Source organism: Balaenoptera musculus, chromosome 14 (genome assembly GCF_009873245.2).
Source record: "Balaenoptera musculus isolate JJ_BM4_2016_0621 chromosome 14, mBalMus1.pri.v3, whole genome shotgun sequence".
In the NCBI taxonomy this organism is placed as follows: Eukaryota; Metazoa; Chordata; class Mammalia; order Artiodactyla; family Balaenopteridae; genus Balaenoptera; species Balaenoptera musculus.
The window spans coordinates 20,762,308-20,780,913 of record NC_045798.1 but is presented as its reverse complement, the minus strand read 5'-3'; positions in this window follow the sequence as shown (position 1 = coordinate 20,780,913).

Below are 18,606 nucleotides of genomic sequence, written 5' to 3'. Positions count from 1 at the left end.
TTCAGTTCTCTTGGGTATATACCTACCAGTGGAATTGGTATCATATGATAATCTATGATAATTTTGTGTTTAACTTTTCCACAGTGGCTGCACCATTTTATATTACTACCACACACGTCTTTTTATGAGCAATTTTAAAGTTGATCAAACCTCTCATTTTATGAATAAACATGCTGAAGCCCAGAGAGATTAAGTAACTTGCCCAAGGTCACACAGCAAGGTTCAGACTAGAACCAAACTTTCCAGAGTCCCTAGCCTTCCACCCACTAAGAGCCTCCCAACCTCCTTCGAAGACCTGAACTACTTGCCTGAGCATTCACTGATTTGACAAACCTGTCCAGTGAACAACTAAGTTAACTGTATTATGAAGCTCCTTCTCTTCCCTCAACATCTGTTGAAAGAGCCCACCGCCATGTTCCCAATTTCCAGGCCGCACCTTGACAAGATGCAGAGCTCACAATCCCTGCGTCTGCCTCCTGCTGCTGGCCTGGCAGGCCCTCTTCTGTTGCCATGGAAACCACGCACCTCCGTTTTGGCAGTGCACCAGCTGGACAGCGAACTGAGAGCATCCTTGTCTCCCAAGCTAAGTGGAGCTTCAAGGTTACTTGCTCACTAGATCCGTATTTATTGAGCACCTACTAAGCACCAGTTCTTCAGATTTTTTAAAATTTGTTTGTTTTGGATGCTAGGGATACAGCAGTGAACAAATTAGACCATGGACCATGCCCTCAAGGAGCCCACAGCCTAGGGGAGGAGACAGACAAAAAAAACAAGGACATGAAAAAGGCTTCTCCTGGCTCTCCTCCCCCATTCTTCAAATTCTCCCATCCTTCCAAGCCCTGCTCAAAACCCACTTCCTCTGGGGTATCCTCTCCACAAGCCCAGATCCAAGTGATAGCTCCTCTCATCTCTCACAGTGCTTATTTTTTTTCCCCCTGATTGCAAAAGTGATACGTGCGTTGCAGGAAAGTGTAGACAATGCATGAAAACACAAAGAAAAAAAAGATTCCTTATAATTTCATCACCAAGAGTTAAGTGCTGCCAACATTTCCTTCTGGTCTTTTTCCCCTTCTACATATGTATAATTTTTTTTTTTAATAATTGGGTCCTATTTTATATACTGCTTTATAATCTTGCCTCATAACAATATATTTTCTTCCCAACATGTTTCGGTGTTCCTGTTTGGGAACAGGGGGTTAACAATAACAGCGAACATTTATTGAACACTAACTGCCAGGTGTGGTACTGAGAGCATTACTCGGTTTACCCTCTGTGATTCTCGAAACTCCCCTGTGAGGTACCTACTCTGGGGTTCTCATCTTACAGATAAGGGCACTGGGCAACTGCCAGATGAGAAAGGGACAGGGATGGCCGAGTGTGCATAAGACAAAGTGGCACCTAGACCCCGGCCACTCCTGGGGCCTTCCCCATGAATCCAGGCTGCCAGGCTTTGGTTGAGTGATTGGCCATGAGCCAGGGACCCAACAGGAGGGGGTGATGGAGGGGCACCCTCTTTTCTGCCGGACAACAAGAAAGCGCCCTTCTCACCTTTATCAGGCTTGCTTAGAAGGCCTGTGACGCCAGTGCGCTTCCTTTGCTGACTCTTCAGTGCTGGGCTGTGTTTGGCTTCCTAATAACAATAGGAAGATCATTCATTGAGCCATCATGGCACCTCGTGCAGGAGCGGAGCTCAGGGTTTGGAGCCAGACAGACAGTGTAGCTTTGGGTGAACTGTGCCAGAAGTTTAGTGCCCCCAGCCCTCCTCTGAGGATAGGCTTACTGCCCTCTTTTTATAGGTAAGGTAACTGGGAAGTTAGGTGGTTCGTCCAAGCCTGCACTGGTGGAGGGTGGGGTCCAAGCCGAGTACAGCCCTCCCTGAGTCCAACAGCCAGTCTCTTAACACCGAACCCTGGGCCTCTTTTCTTTCTTGACTATTGGGTTTCCTTTGCGACTGGAAAGTGTGCAAATCATATGCCTGTTCTGGAGGCCTAGCTTTTTGAGCTTCACTGAGGATCCTGAAAGAGGCCCAGGAGTTCCTGCCTCCCCACCCCCAACCCGGCTTATCTCGACCCCTCTGTGCTGTGGTCTCCAGGGCCTGACAGGGACCCTATGGGCTGTGGTTTATCATCAGGCATATTTCCTGCCTCTTTGTCACCAGCAGGACTTTCTTTCACTTAATCAGGAACAAAAAAAAGCAAAAAAACTTTCTATGTAATTGTTTTATTTTTTCTATATGCAAATCTATGAGGACTTTCTTTTTTGTTCCTAATTAACTGAAGGAGAGTTATGGTGCCACTGGTGACATGGGGACAAGAAACATGGCAGATGATAAACTGTCGCACGTGCGCATGCGTGCACACACACACACACGTACGTGAAAGACAAGTGGCCAAGCAAAGAAAATTGGCTCCAGAAGCCAGAGAGGGAGTTAATATCCTTAACATGGAAAAAGTTCTTAAAGTGCAATTAAAAAGTAAACATCATCCCAATTTAGGGTATTTGTTTTACTGTTTTTTTTTTTTTTGGCTGCATTGGGTCTTCATTGCTGCGCACGGACTTTCTTTAGTTGTGGCGAGCGGGGGCTACTCTTCGTTGCAATGCGCGGGCTTTTCATTGTGGTGGCTTCTCTTGTCGCGGAGCACGGGCTCTAGGCACGCGGGCTTCAGTAGTTGTGGCACGCAGGCTCAGTAGTTGTGGTGCACGGGTTTAGTTGCTCCACGGCATGTGGGATCTTCCTGGACCAGGCATCGAACCCGTGTTCCCTGCACTGGCAGGCGGATTCTTAACCACAGCGGCACCAGGGAAGTCCCTGTTTCACTGCTTTTTAAGCATTTTGTGAACTTGAAATTTTTCAAAATAAATTAATTAATTAAAAAAAGAACTCTGCACTGCACAATATTGTGAATTAGTAAATGTCACTGAATTACGTATGTTAAAACGGTGAGTTTGGGGAAGGGTGGGGGAAGAGATAGGGAGTTTGGGATCGACATGTACACACTGCTATATTTAAAATGGATAACCAACAGGAACCTACTGTATAGCACAGGGAACTCTGCTCAGTGTCATGTGGCAGCCTGGATGGGAGGGGAGTTTGAGGGAGAATGGATACATGGATATGTATGGCTGAGTCCCTTTGCTGTGCACCTGAAACTATCACAACATTGTTAATTGGCTATACTCCAATATAAAATAAAAAGTTTAAAAAAGTGGTGAGTGTTTTTTTAAAGGAACCATTTTTTAAAAATAAATTTATTTATTTTTGGCTGCGTTGGGTTTTTGTCACTGCGCGCAGGCTTTCTCTAGTCGCCGCGAGCGGGGGCTACTCTTCGTTTCGGTGTGGGGGCTTCTCATTGCAGTGGCTTGTCTTTGTTCCAGAGCACAGGCTCTAGGCGCGCGGGTTTCAGTAGTTGTGGCACATGGGCTTAGTTCCTCCGTGGCATGTGGGATTTTCCCGGACCGGGGCTCGAACCCGTGTCCCGTGCATTGGCGGGCGGATTCTTAACCACTGCGCCACCAGGGAAGTCCAAAAACGTTGAATTTTATGTTATGTGAATCTTACTTTAATTTAAAAAAATTTTTTTAAAGAAAACCCTAAAGGAAAAAATGTGCAAAGGACACAAGGAAGCAACGCACAAAAAGAGGAAATGCAAATGGCCTGTAAAAACCAAACACTATTTCCAGTGTACTAATTGGTCTCTGTTTAAATGTGGCTTCCCCAGACACCATAAGTAGTTAACTCCTCCTATGTTTCCAGTAGTGCCCAAAGCTGCCCCTTTCCCCTTTTCACAACACCTCTGACACCACTACTTCTCAGTGTAATAATTACTCCTTAAATTGTCTTCTTTCCCACTAGACAGAGGCTCCCATGGCAGACTCCTCCTATCTTGTCCCCACAGTATCTCCACTGACCAGCACCGTGCATGTGACTCATAAATACTTGAATGAATCTATGAAAAAATCATTTTTGGCTATCAAATTATCAAATATTTTGCTAACTGCTATTATGGCTGCAAGGGCCCAAAAGGACCCTTATACCCTGCTGCTGAGAGGGTACATTGGTGCAGCTTTCTGGAAAGCAGTCAAGGGCAATATGTTTTAAAAGCGTAGGAAATACACTTACCCTTTGATCCAGCAATTTCATTTGTTGGAATGAAATGATGAAATAAGCACAGCTGTGCTCTAAGATGTATATTCAGGAATAGGCTTCCTTGGTGGTGCAGTGGTTAAGAATCCGCCTGCCAATGCAGGGGACACGGGTTCGAGCCCTGGTCCAGAAAGATCCCACATGCCGCGGAGAAACTAAGCCCGTGCGTCACAGCTACTGAGCCTATGCTCTAGAGTCCGCGTGCCACAGCTACTGAAGCCCGTGCTCCGCAACAAGAGAAGCCCACACACTGCAAGGAAGAGTAGCCCCCGCTCACAGCAACTAGCGAAAGCCCACGCGCAGCAACAAAGACCCAATGCGGCCAAAAATAAATAATAAAATAAAATAAATAAATTTATTTTAAAAAAAGATGTAGGTTCAAGAATGTTCACTGGAGCACTGTTTCTAATAATGAAAACTGGAAATCATCAGTTGGTTGCATGAACAAAGGTGATGGTGCTTGGGTTGAATTAAGCTTTTAGCTGGAGATTCCATGGTAACATGTGGCCCAACCACCAGCTCCTTTTGAGCACTCTGTGTCAGCACAACCAGACTATAAGGCAGGATGGTCCCTAGGTCACTCCCGTTCCCCAGCCCTTGGCACAGGACACAGATCCTGGCGCACCCTCGGTGCTCAATACAAAATATGTTTGTTGAACTGAACTGACCTCAATGGAGAGACCACAGGGTGAATTCCCATGGATCTCCATGCTGGGTCTCTATCTCGGACTTTTCCCACATCACTGACCTCCTCTGAGCCTCAGTTTCCTTACCAACAAGCTGGCTCAAAAAAGGTAACTCTCATTATTATGGCTTGCCATGGTGGTGGTCAGCCTGGCTTGGATGCAGCCAAATTCTACACAAACGGAATCTTGAACTAGTACTGATTCTTGGGTGAAGTAAGATGAAGAAAGAGAAAAGATTCAATCTATCATTTTTATTTTTATTGTTTATTTTTCCCGAAAAGGATTATTTGGAAAATGAAGAAAAGCAGAAAGAAAAAGAAAAAAAAATTACCCACAGCCCCATCACCCAAACAGAAGTACTAAAATGTTGGTGTATTTTTGTCTAGCCTTTTTTCCCCCCATTTTTTTCTTATCGTGGTAAAATACACATAACATGAAATTCGCCATCCTAACCATTTTTAAGTGTACGGTTCAGTGGTTTTAAATACATTCATAATGTTGTGCAACCATCACTGCCATCCATCCCTGTAGCTCTTTTCATCTTGTAAAGCTGAAACTCTGTACTCATTAAACAATAACTTCCCATTCCCTCCTCTTCCCAGCCCCTGGCGACCACCAATCTACTGTCTGTCTCTATGATTTTGACTCCTCCAAGCGCCTCATATAAGTGGAATCATACTGTATTTGTCTTTTTGTGACTGGCTTATTTCACTTAGCATAATGTCCTCAGGGTTCATCCATGTTGTAGCGTATGTCAGAATTTCCTTCCTTTTTGAGGCTGACTCATATTCCATTGTATGGATAGACCATATTTTACTTATCCATTTATCCATTGATGGACACATGGGTTACTTCCACATTTAGCTATTGTGAATAATGCTGCTATGAACATGGGTGTATAAATACGCTTTTTTTCTATTCCAATGCATAGGTTTTTTAAAAAGTGATACTAATGAATATATACAATTTTATCCTGATTCTTAAAGTACCAGTATATCATGAATACACTGCATGTTACCACTGGGGCTGGAGGTAGGTATGTTTGTGGGGCAGCTTCACCTCTTACCTTAAACGTTTCTGGAGTGCTTTATTTTATTTTTATAGTGAAAAGGGATTACTTTTGTAGTTTGAAAAGCAATGAGGAATCCATAATATCATGAGTACTTTTCAAGTCATTACATAAACATTAAAAAATAAAATAAGTACATATTTTCACTCCCTGCAGAGTTTCCTACTGCGTGGATGGTAGTACCTTGACTCTTTAATCAGTTTCCATGTTGGAAACTTAGGTTGTGTTCTTTTTCTTTTTCTTTGCTGTTAGAGTCAGCACTCAGATGAACATCTTTGCACATCAAACATAGCAGAAGTTTTTAAATGATCAACTGATTTTGTACGTTAGGCTGGAAATAGAGGGAGACAGTTTGTCGGGCCAATGTGCTTTCACAAGGTGTTTTTTATTGGGGGGGAGGGGTGGGATATAAATAGAATTTGGGCATGGGGCTTACAACAAAAGAAATTTATTCAGAAGTCCAAAACTTAGATTTTTAAAAATTTATTTATTTATTTATTTATTTATTTATTTTGGCTGCACCAGGACTTAGTTGCAGCACCTGGGATCTTCGTTGTGGCATGCGAACTCTTAGTTGAAGCATGCATGCAGGATCTAGTTCCCTGACCAGGGATCGAACCCAGGCCTCCTGCATTAGAAGCATGGAGTCCTACCCACTGGACCACGAGGGCAGTCCCCTAGAACTTGGATTTTAAAATAAGAATTATCATATAAATTACCAGAGTTCAGCTAAATGAGCCTTACCTCCACTCTGGCTCAGAAATTTGGGTGTCAATCCAAACTGGTTAGTGGTGACTCACCTCAGTCCTGAGCTGGGGTGAGGGGTTGGTGGGGGTGGGGGACAGGACACCTGCAGAAGCTTGCAATCCACCGTCCACATTTACAAAACCCCTGCCAAGCCCCTTGCGGTTCCCTCCTAAGGCGACTCCCAAGCTCCATCTGTGCAGGCCTGACATTGTAAGATTCATGTGCAGAACCTGGAAAGTTGAGGTGATGGGGTAAACCCACATCCTCAGGGCTTCCAGTCTCCCTTGATTCTGAAAACCCCTTTCTAGCAACTGAGGTACAGAAAATAGGAAGAGCATCAGCTTCTTGTCAGGCAAGGAGGTCTGAATCCCCTTCCAGCTGTGAGATTTGGGGTCAATTTACTTTACTTCCCAGAGCCTAGGGGGTTCTTACAGAGATGAGTGAGAGTATTGTTATGCACATTGTAAATGCCTAATCAAATGGTATCTATTTTGTTGATGTCTTTGTTGTTGTTGTTGTTACCTGCAATTCAGTGTTAAATGCCCTGATGAGGGAAGCACAAGAATTAGAACTCATATCAGGGATGATGGAAATCAGCCTTGGGGTGCCAGGGCAGGCTTCCTACAGGGAGCCATGGCCAGATGCTGAGCGGTAAAGAAGGAAGGGCCCAGGGTATTTCTCTTCTGGCAGCTGGACCCTTCTGAGTGAGAATATAGCAGGGATTCCCAAACCTGTTGGGATGGGGGTGGGGGTGGGGGGTTACTTGAGACTCTGGGGACAGCAGCCCAGCAGGAACTGCTACTTCATTCTGTGAGAGGCACCTGGCATACAGTAGGCCCTCAACCTTCACGACAGGGACAGGAATTGCTGGTTTTCTGGTTCCTGGCTTGCGCTCTAAAAGAAACACAGGATTGGAAGTCGGACCTTGGAAACTAGCTGGAGTCTCCAGTCTCTGTGACCTTAAGTCCCTTGCCCTCTCAAGGATTCAGTTTCTTCACCTATAAAACCAGAGCGTTGACCTAGATCAAGGGTCTCAAACTCACGTGCCTCCAGGGGCCAGGCTGACTTGGTGAGGTGTGTGAGGCAAGCGGGAACTCCAAGGTGAGGCAGGCGCCACCACACAGGGGCAACCAGGGTCCAGTGGGTCGTGGAAATAAGGGCCCAGTGTTGTCAGGTCTTTCCATTTTTCATGAGAATCTAGAAATCTGGAAATCTCCCATTTTTAAATGTGTGTCAAGTAGTCCAAAATTTTTAGTGAACATTGTGCTGCTGGAACAGGCCAGAGGGCCCGAGTGGGCCTCCAGTCCCCGGTTTATCATCCCTGGAGTGGGTCCTTTCAGAGGAATCCCGTTACTCACAGTTTACCATTGGATGTGCCTGGAAATGGCTCTTGGAATTCCCTGGTGGGCATTTCTCCCCCATTGGGATGTAATATATGATCTTGGGCCAGGAGGTCAAATGCTTTGAGCCTGCAGGCTGTACTCCCATCTCAAAAGCGTTCTGAGATGGGGCCTGGGCCTCGAAACAAGTCACTGGTTGCCGCTGAGAAACTTAGAGCTTTCTTAGAAATTCCTAGAAACCCTGCAAAATCTCCTATCCTTGAAAGACTCATCTGATCCGCCAGATCCAGGGTGGCCGGCAAACGAAATGTGGTCAGTTGGAACTTAGATTCACAGGATGTAAGCCTAGACTGAGCCTTAGGTATCATCTACTTCAATCCTCCTTTAACAGACCCCAAGTGGGAAGCAATCTGCCCCAAATCCAAAGGGACCCAGATCCCTGCAAAAGGGACAGTGGTCACTCGTGAGCACGTAGGAGCCAGACAGGCCTGGGTTTAAATCTTGACTTTGTCACTTCCCAACTCCTTTTCTTTTGTTTTTATTTTAATTTTTTTAAAAGTTGGACTTTTTTTGGATGACCAGTATACCTTAACATTTGGGACTGTTAGTCTAATGCAGATTCGAATTTAGAGATGCCAGCTCCTTTTTCTAGATAAAAAAGTCTGTTCCATAATCCACTTCTGTTTCTTGCCTCTACACATTTGCTTTTGCTGTCCCTCTATTAGGAATTCCCCTTTCCCTACATTTTTCTCTTCTAGAAAAACATCCTGCTTGTTGTTCAACAGTCAACACAGATTTCAGCTCCGTTGTGAAGACTTTCATGTATCTATTCATTTGCATAGGTAATACATTCAAAGTTCATATGGAATGAAATCTTTTTTCCTTTCTTTTTTTTAAAGATTTTCTTTTTTTTTGATGTGGGCCATTTTTAAAGTCTTTATTGAATTTGCTACAACATTGCTTCTGTTTTATATTTGGTTTTTTGGCTGCAAGGCATGTGGGATCTTAGCTCCCCGACCAGGGATCGAACTCGTACCCCTTGAATTGGAAGGAGAAGTCTTAACCACTGGACCGCCAGGGAAGTCCCCATCTGTCTTTCTTTTTTAATTGAAGTGTAGTTAATTTACAATGTGTTAGTTTCAAGTGTACAGCAAAGTGATTCAGTATATGTTCGGTATGCATATATTCTTTTTTCAGAGTCTTTTCCATTATAGATTATTACAAGATATTGAGTGTAGTTCCCTGTGCTGTACAGTAAGTCCTTGTTATCTATTTTATACATAGTAGTGTGTATATGTTAAGAATGAAGTCTTTCTTGATCTCTAGCCTTTATTCCAGTATCTTTTTTTTTTTTTAATTTATTTTTGTCCACGTTGGGTGTTTGTTGCTGCGTGCGGGCTTTATCTAGTTTCGGAGAGCGGAGGCTACTCTTTGTTGCGGTGCGCGGGCTTCTCATTGCGGTGGCTTCTCTTGTTGCAGAGCACGGACGGGCTCTAGGCATGTGGCTCGCAGGGTCTAGAGCACAGGCTCAGTAGTTGTCGCGCAAGGGCTTAGTTGCTCCGCAGCATGTGGGATCTTCGGGGACCAGGGCTCGAACCCATGCGCCCTGCATTGGCAGGCGGATTCTTAACCACTGTGCCACCAGGGAAGCCCTATTCTAGTATCTATGCATTCTACTATCATTAAACTACCACAGTTCCCAGTGTGGGGTCTTGCAATGAAGAGGGAATGGTTGTGAAAATTAAGATTCCTCTCTGGGATGAAATACTATGCAGCATTTAAAATGAAGTGGAACGGACTTTGGAAGTGGAAGCTCTTTTGGAAACAAACAGCAAAGACGTATTCAAACTAGCTTAAGTGAAGAGAATATGAATTTACCAGAAGGGCACTGTCACATCTCACCGAACCCAAAAGTAATGGGTGCTTCAGGAGGCCTAGCACAAGACATGGGAGTCCTGAGAATCAGTTAGAGCTCTTTCGGTTGCAGGTAACAAAGTCAACTCAAGCTCCTTAAATAAAAAAGGACTTCACGGGGCTTCCCTCGTGGCGCAGTGTTTAAGAATCCACCTGCCAGTGCAGGGGACATGGGTTCAAGCCCTGGTCGGGGAAGATCCCACATGCCACGGAGCTACTAAGCCCGTGAGACACAACTACTGAGCCCGTGTGCCACAACTACTGAAACCCATGCACCACAACTACTGAAGCCCACACGCCTAGAACCCATGCTCCTCAACAAGAGAAGCCACCACAGTGAGAAGCCCGTGCACTGAAACGAAGAGCAGCCTCCTCTCGCTGCAACTAGAGAAAACCCATGTGCAGCAACGAAGACCCAATGCAGCCAAAAATAAAATAAATAAATTTATAAAAAAAAAAAAAAGGACTTCACTTGAAAGACCCCACTGTGTCTCCTGGAACCCACAAGCAGGAATGCCAGCGGGTCCAGAAGGAGGGAGAAGAGAACTTTGGGGACCAACGAAGGCCTTTCTCGCCATCATTTGTCACAGACATGCTTTTCCCAGGCTGCGTGCAGACCAGATTCTCTGCTTCTTTGGTCTAGAATATGTCTGCTCCCTAGTTTCCAAATGCCACATATGTAGTTCCAGCCATGGAGAAATTCCTGGGGGAAGGTCTCACTGGCCAGACTTGGATCTGCTGCCACGTGGGTCCAGTCAGCTGTGGTCAAAGGCAAGATCACATGGTGCTAATATGGCTGCCAGGAGCCAGCCCTCATCTCTTCTTTCTCCCAAGCAATCTTGCCCTCTACAGATTGGTTTTCTCTATCTATACAGGCACATGGCACAAGAGGGCTACAGTATGGATCCCAAATTTCGTCATTTTCCTCATCCCAGTCATACTAGAAACCAACCAGAACTGCTGAACCCCAATGCTTAGTCCCTTGGAAAGAGAATTGGATGAGCCCAATTCAGGTATCTTATTCACCCTGGTACCATGCCCTGTGGCCAGGAGAAAGGAAGGGGTCCTGTCCTAACAAATGACTCCCCACTGTGGGGAGAGGGCAGTTCTCAGAAAATGTGGATTGTTATGAACTGGTCAGATACCTTACAAGATGAGGGGTCTTCCTGGTGCAATTACATCATGTCATAGCTGCTAAGCTGCTAAGCTTGAAAGCATCTTCACAAATGAGGGGCTAGCTTTGCTATGTTGCATTGGAACACCAGAAAAACTGGGGCATCTTTTCCTTTTAAGGACATAAGGATGAGAAACCTTTGTGCACACTGACTAATTCAGTCTGGCCAACATATTGAGTATTTACCTTGAGCTAGACACTCTACTGGGCCCTGACCATCCAAAGACGATCAGATATCATCTCCACTCAGTAGAGCCTGCCCCTGCCCCCAATACTGTGTTTATATTAGTCAAGTTCATTTAGAAATCTGTTATGTCCGACACAGCCTGCTTTGCAACTTCCATCTGACTGCATTAGGAGGCACTAAATTGCATGAATTCATCTGAGAGTTGAGATCACAGGAACTAATAATGTACTTGATCTTCTTACTTGGAATCATCATTTTTTAAAACAAAAATATTATGAAGGCCATTGACGGTGGTGAAATTAATATCCGGTTGGGATTTCCCAGGCAGCCGCGGAGGCCTGTCATTATGGAGCAGAATCTGGGCCAGACACACTCGTGATCCTCTCCAGTGTCTGCCTTGGCTCCTCGTGTTACTAATGGTTCTGCTGAAGGCATGAGGGGAACACATTCAATGCAGGACGCAGACCCATCTGGATACCAGTCCAGATCCTTCCATTTATGAGCTGGGCACTGTGAGTGGCTCATCTCCCCTCTCTGAGCCTCAGAGAAAAGGGCGCAGAACCAGGGACTCGCTGCCACAAATTCTGGGTGGAGCCAGGGATTTCAGTGAGCAGCAAAAGGAAATTTGCACATATTGCTTCGTTAGATAGTTTCTGAATTAACTACGGAGAGCTTACGTATATCTTATGATTTTTAAAACAAATTTTAAAGATTCTGAGTAGAATGGACAAAGACAAATTAAAAAAGAAAAATTGATGGGACTTTCCTGGCAGTCCAGTGGTTGAGACTTTGCCTTCCAGTGCAGGGGGTACGGGTTCGATCCCTGGTCGGGGAGCTAAGATCCCACATGGCTTGTGGCCGAAAAACCAAAACATAAAAAAAAAAAAAAAAAAAAAACAGAAGCAATGTTGTAACAAATCCAATAAAGACTTTTTAAAAAGTGGTCCTCGTCAAAAAAAAAATCTTAAAAAAAAAAAGTTGAGCATCGGCTTTTAACATATGTAGGTACATGTTGCTGCTAATATCATTTTGAATTAAAGCTAAATAAACTGTGCTGCTGTCTCAGCCAGGTTTTTTTCTCTTCTTTTATCTCATGTGCCTCACTCGGAAGCCGAGATAGATCCCCGGGTTTTTCTCTAGGCTGCCTCCAGGGCCAGCTCTCTAATCTGCAGGAGCCGGTGCAAAATGAAAATTCAGGGCCCCTTGTACAAAAGACAGGAAGAAAAGTGCTGTTGAAAGTAATAGCATGTAAGGCTTTCTCCTTTCTTCTGTGGTCTCTCTATTATCTCAACTTGTCATGGTGTTTTTCATTTGCTATTTAATGTTGTTCTAAGGAAAGAAAAAATAAAATTGTAAATTATCAGCACGAATTTTACCATTTGTGTTCACATTGTGCAATGCCAGTTTTATTTATTTTTTTTTATATAAATTTATTTGTTTTTTTGGCTGCACTGGGTCTTCGTTGCTGCATGCGGGCTTTCTCTAGTTGCGGCGAGTGGGGGCTACTCTTCATTGCGGTGCATGGGCTTCTCATTGCGGTGGCTTCTCTTGTTGCAGAGTTTTAGGTGCGCAGGCTTCAGTAGTTGTGGCATGTGGGCTCAGTAGTAGTGGCTCACGGGCTCTAGAGCGCAGGCTCAGTAGTTGTGGTGCACGGGCTTAGTTGCTCCACAGCATGTGGGATCTTCCGGGACCAGAGCACGAACCCATGTCCCCTGCTTTAGCAGGCAGATTCTTAACCACTGTGCCACCAGGGAAGTCCCTCAATGCCAGTTTTAAATGCAAACATCTATGAGAGTTTAGCTCACGTGAGGAATCACTGAATTACACAGTTTGCATTTTGTAACTTGTCCACGCGTTTGTATTTTGTGCTTGCCACAGCAGTGGAAGTGCTGCACAGAATATACTCAACTGTTTTTATTTCACTTCTTGAGACGTGCACGTTCCAGCCACAGCTTACTGATGAGTCAGGGAAGACTGGAAGGAAAAGGAACTCTGGGTTGCTCTGTCTTTTCTTTTCCTTCTGCTGTCATCTTCAGCATAAGTAGCTGGCTAACACAAAGGCACATGAGTAAGAGAGAATATGATAGGGTTCTTTGGTCATTCATCTTTCTTAGAACATTGGCGCCTTCTTTCTGCATTCAAGCAAGTCCCAACTCAAATGGAAGGCATGGCCTCTCAGGGCTATGTCTCCACTTATTCTCAGAGTAACCCTTTTACCTTGTGCTTGCCTTGAGTCTCGCTGAATTCCCATGCAGCGTGGGTCCACTGCAATCTGTGCTCACCGGGCATCGAGAATGCTGGGACAATTCTCAACGTATCAGTATACATCCTTATACATAAGCAAACCCATGTTGTACTTCTCTCCTCTGCTGACTGTCCATGGGCCTTCACTTACAAAACACCAGTTCAAAGATAAATTAAGAATTTCAAGACAGTGACAGCAGAGCATTAAACTCCAAGTGCGAGGCCCTTCTGGGGGAGGGCCCCGTGGGACTATATAGGTCGCACATCCGTGATGCCAGTGTGGCTGTTCCCCACCTCAGCGCAGTGGAGCCTACACTAACCACAGCAGTCAAGTGCAGAGAGCTTTGGATGGGGAGCTAGGAGTCGTGTTCTGGCTCCAGTGATGCTGCTAGTTTGGGCAGGACCTCACGAGGTTCCAGATACACCTATAAGATTATTTTCTGCCAGCGCCAAAGCCCACCCCAGCCTCCTCTCAATCTCAGGTCTCAGCTTAAACACCACCTCCTTACAGAGGCCTCCCCTGACCACCCCAACAAATCCCACCCCCAGTATTTTTTCTATCACTATCCCCTCTTTATTTCCGTCATAACACTTCTTCAAATTGTGATTATATATTGATTCGTGTGTTTGGGTTTTTTCCTGCCTCTGCCACCAGAGTGTCAGCTCTTCCAGGCCAGGCAATATGTTGGTTGTAGCACAGAGCAGGTGCTCGGAAAACACCTGTTTGAAGGAGAGGTGAGCTCCAGGAGTATATCCCCGCAGGGACTCTGATGAACCACGATTGTTAATGAAGAGAAAAGGTGCTCATGATATATATTGAGTTCAAAGAAACAAGGGAAACAAAACTGGATATAAAGAATGATTCCCGGGACTTCTCTGGTGGTGCAGTGGTTAAGAATCTGCCTGCCAATGCAGCGGACACGGGTTCGAGCCCTGGTCCGGGAAGATCCCATATGCCGTGGAGCAACTAAGCCCATGCGCCACAACTACTGAGCCTGCGCTCTAGAGCCTGCGAACCACAACTACTGACCCCGTGTGCCACAACTACTGAAGCCCGCCCACCTAGAGCCTGTGCTCCGCAGCAAGAGAAGCCACCGCAATGAGAAGGCCACGCACCACAACGAAGAATAGCCCCCGGTCACAACAACTAGAGAAAGCCTGCGCGCAGCAAGACCCAAAACAGCCAAAAATAAATAAAATAATTTATATATTTAAAAAAAATCATTATTTAATTATTAAAAAAAAAAAACAAACAGACTCACAGACATAGAAAACAAACTTATGGTTACCAAAGGGGAAAGGGCGGGGAGGGATAAATTAGGAATTTGGGGTAAACAGATACACACTACTGTATATAAAATAGGTAAACAACATAGCACAGGGAACTATATTCAATATCTTATAATAACCTATAATGGAAGAAGATCTGGAAAAGAATATGTATATATATGTATAACTGAATAACATTGTTGTACTGTGAAACATTGTAAATCAACTATACTCCAATTAAAAAAAAAAGAATGAGTCCCAATTTTGTCTAGAGAAAAGTAAATGCAGAGAAAAATGTCTGCAGGATACATGGATAAATGCTAAGTGGTGGGATTATATGTGATTTTCATTTTCTTCTTTTTGTATATCCGTGTTTTCTGTTTTGAAGATTTGTTTCTGTATTGAATATTTATTATTTTTGTAATGAGAAAAAAATCAAACTACTCCATGTGTGCATTGAAAGAAGCCCTAGAAGGAAATTAAAAAATAATCAAAAAATAATGATAGTGGATACTGGAGCTGTAGGTGTTTGATATTGTTTTCCTTATACATTTTTGTATATGTCTGCAAGAAGACTTTTTTTTTTTTTTTTTTGACCCTGCCTTGCAGCCTGTGGGATCTTAGTTCCCTGACCAGGGATTGAACCCAGGGCCCGGCTGTGAAAGGGCCGAGTCCTAATCACTGGACAACCAGGGAATTCCCAAGAAGACATTTGTTAAAATAATAATTTAAACATAATTTAAAAAATTAAAATCAGTTAATTAATTAAAAAGCAAACAAAGAACTGATGAATCCTACCTTTTCCAGGGATGTATTCCATTTCATGGGTCTAGGTTCAATGGAGTAGTGTGTTCCTATTGAGATAGATTTGGGAAAGAGAATGGTCAGGCGACGGTCATAGGATTTTACACTTTTGACACAGAAGGGCAACACGGGACCATCCATAGAGGCATAGAGTCAAAATCCCTCATTTCAACTGACTCCTTAAGATGTGTACAATTACAGTCCATTGGTATTTCTATTACTATTTTTAATATATAATTTTAAATTTCAGAAGCAATATTCTGTACATACTTGTTTTAACAGGTGAAACTATCTTTTTTAAAAAATATTTATTTATTTGGCTGTGCCAGGTCTTAGTTGCGGCACTCGGGATCTGCGGCATGCGGGATCTAGTTCCCCAACCAGGGATCAAACCCGGGCCCTCTGCATTGGGAGCAAGGAGCTTTAACCACTGGACCACCAGGGAAGTCCCCAGAGGTGAAACTATCTTAATCATCTCTTCCCACTAGCCTCTCTTTCCACCCTATGAATGTAACCAGGTTTTGCAGCCCAGTGTGTGTCCTTCTACCTCTTTCTCCACACCCATACACATATCTGTGGATAAATATAACTACATGTATGTATAGGATTTTTGAAAAACAGACTCTAACTTTTAGGACCGTTTTAGATTTACAGAAAATCTGAGGAGAGAGTATAGAGAGTTCCCATATACCCCACACCCAGTTTCCCCTATTATGAACGTCTTATATTAGTAAGGTACATTTATTACAATGAACGAACATTATTGATACATTATCATTAACTAACGTCCATGGTTTAAGATTTCCTTCATTTTTACCTAATGTCCTAGATCCCATCCAGGACACCACATTATATTGAATTGTCATGTCTCCTTAGGCTCCTCTTGGCTGTGACAGCTTCCCAGACTTTCCATGTTTTTGATGACCTTGACAGTTTTGAGGAGTATCTGTCAGGTATTTTGTAAAATGTCCCTCTACTGGGATTTGTCTGATGTTTTTCTCATAATTAGACTGAGGTTATGGCTTTGGAGGAGGAAGACCACCATTCATCACATCATATCCAGGGTCCATACCATCTACATGACTTATCACTGTTGAGGTTGACCTTGATCACCTGGTTGAGACAGTGTTTTCAGGGTTCTCCAGGGTCAAGCTACCACCTCCCTCCATATATGCTATACTCTTTAGAAGGAAGTCAGTATGTAGAGCCCACACCTAAGTAGTGGGGACTTCTCGTGGACAGAGTACCTACGTAAATCATTTGGAATTCTGCACAGATTTGTCACTTCTCCCCATGTATTTATTAACCAATAATTTATACCAGTATGGACTCATGGATATTTATTATTTATACTTTGGCTATATGCTTCTTTTCCTTTTTTTTTTTTTTTTAATTTTTTTTTTAAATTTTATTTTATTTTATTTATTTATTTATGGCTGTGCTGGGTCTTCATTTCTGTGCGAGGGTTTTCTCTAGTCGCGGCAAGTGGGGGCCACTCTTCATCGCGGTGCGCGGGCCTCTCACTATCGCGACCTCTCTTGTTGCGGAGCACAGGCTCCAGACGCGCAGGCTCAGTAATTGTGGCTCACGGGCCTAGTCGCTCCGCGGCATGTGGGATCTTCCCAGACCAGGGCTCGAACCCGTGTCCCCTGCATTGGCAGGCAGATTCTCAACCACTGCGCCACCAGGGAAGCCCTCCTTTTTTTTTTAATAAATAAATAAATGTATTTATTTTTGGCTGAGCTGAGTCTTTGTTGCTGCACACGGGCTTTCTCTAGTTGCGGCGAGTGGGGGCTACTATTCGTTGCGGTGCGTGGGTTTCTCATTGCAGTGGCTTCTCTTGCTGTGGAGCACGGTCTCTAGGCACGCAGACTCCAGTAGTTGTGGCTCGTGGGCTCTAGAGCGCAGGCTCAGTAGTTGTGGCGCACAGGCTCAGTTGCTCCGTGGCATGTGGGATCATCCTGGGCCAGGGCTCGAACCCGTGTCCCCTGCACTGGCAGGCAGATTCTTAACCACTGTGCCACCAGGGAAGCCCTATACTTCTTTATCTTATTGCTCAAATTGTTCTAGCTTTGGCCATTGGGAACTTGTATCTGCAGGATTTTATCTGAGGTTTTTTGTTTGTATTTTCACTTGATCTTAGCCAAAAGGCCGAGAAGCGATTTTGTTTGTATTTTCATAAAAATTAGGTAAACTGTACCTATTACTCTATAAATTAATTTTCCACCTAAAAATAAAAGTATCATGTATATCCCACCTAGTTAAAAAAATATAAAGATCTTACTTGTTCCTTTTTAGTATCTATGTATAATTCTATATTGTTCATATACAGAATGGATTCTACTGTTTTCTTACTGATGGACTTTGGATTGTTTCAGGTTTTTGTTGTTTTTTTTTGGGGGGGGGGGAACTGCCAACAATACTGCCATAAACATTCTTGTACTTATTCAGGAATTATATGATAGATTCCCCAAAGTGGGAATGCAGGGTCAAAGGGCATGTATGTTTTAAATTTTAGTAAATACTGTCATCTTATTTCCCAAAAGGATTATAACAATTCACCTTTCTGGTAGCAAGGAATGAGAATGCTCCTTTTTCCCACATTCTCACTAGCACTGGATGTCATTTCTCTATTTTTATCAATATAATGGGGACAAAATGTTATCTCATTGTTTCTTTAATTGGAATTCCCCTGGTCAGTAGACAGGGTAAGCAGTTTTTCCTATATTTACTATTTGGGTTTTCTCTTCTTGGAATTGCCTGTTCATATCCTTTGCTCTCTCCTCTGTTGGATTGTTCATCTTTTTTTCACAACAATTTGTAGAGGCTTTTTTGTATAGTAAGAATGATAAACCTTTGTCTTTCATATGTGTTGTAAGTATTTTTTACCAGTTGGTTATTTATATTTGATGTTGTTTTGAGTGTCTCCTGCAGTCCAGGAGACATGCAACAAAATATGTTGTTTTGTAGTTAAATTTGCCAGTCATTTCCTTTAAGGCCCCTGGGTTTGTCTTATTTTAGGAGGCTT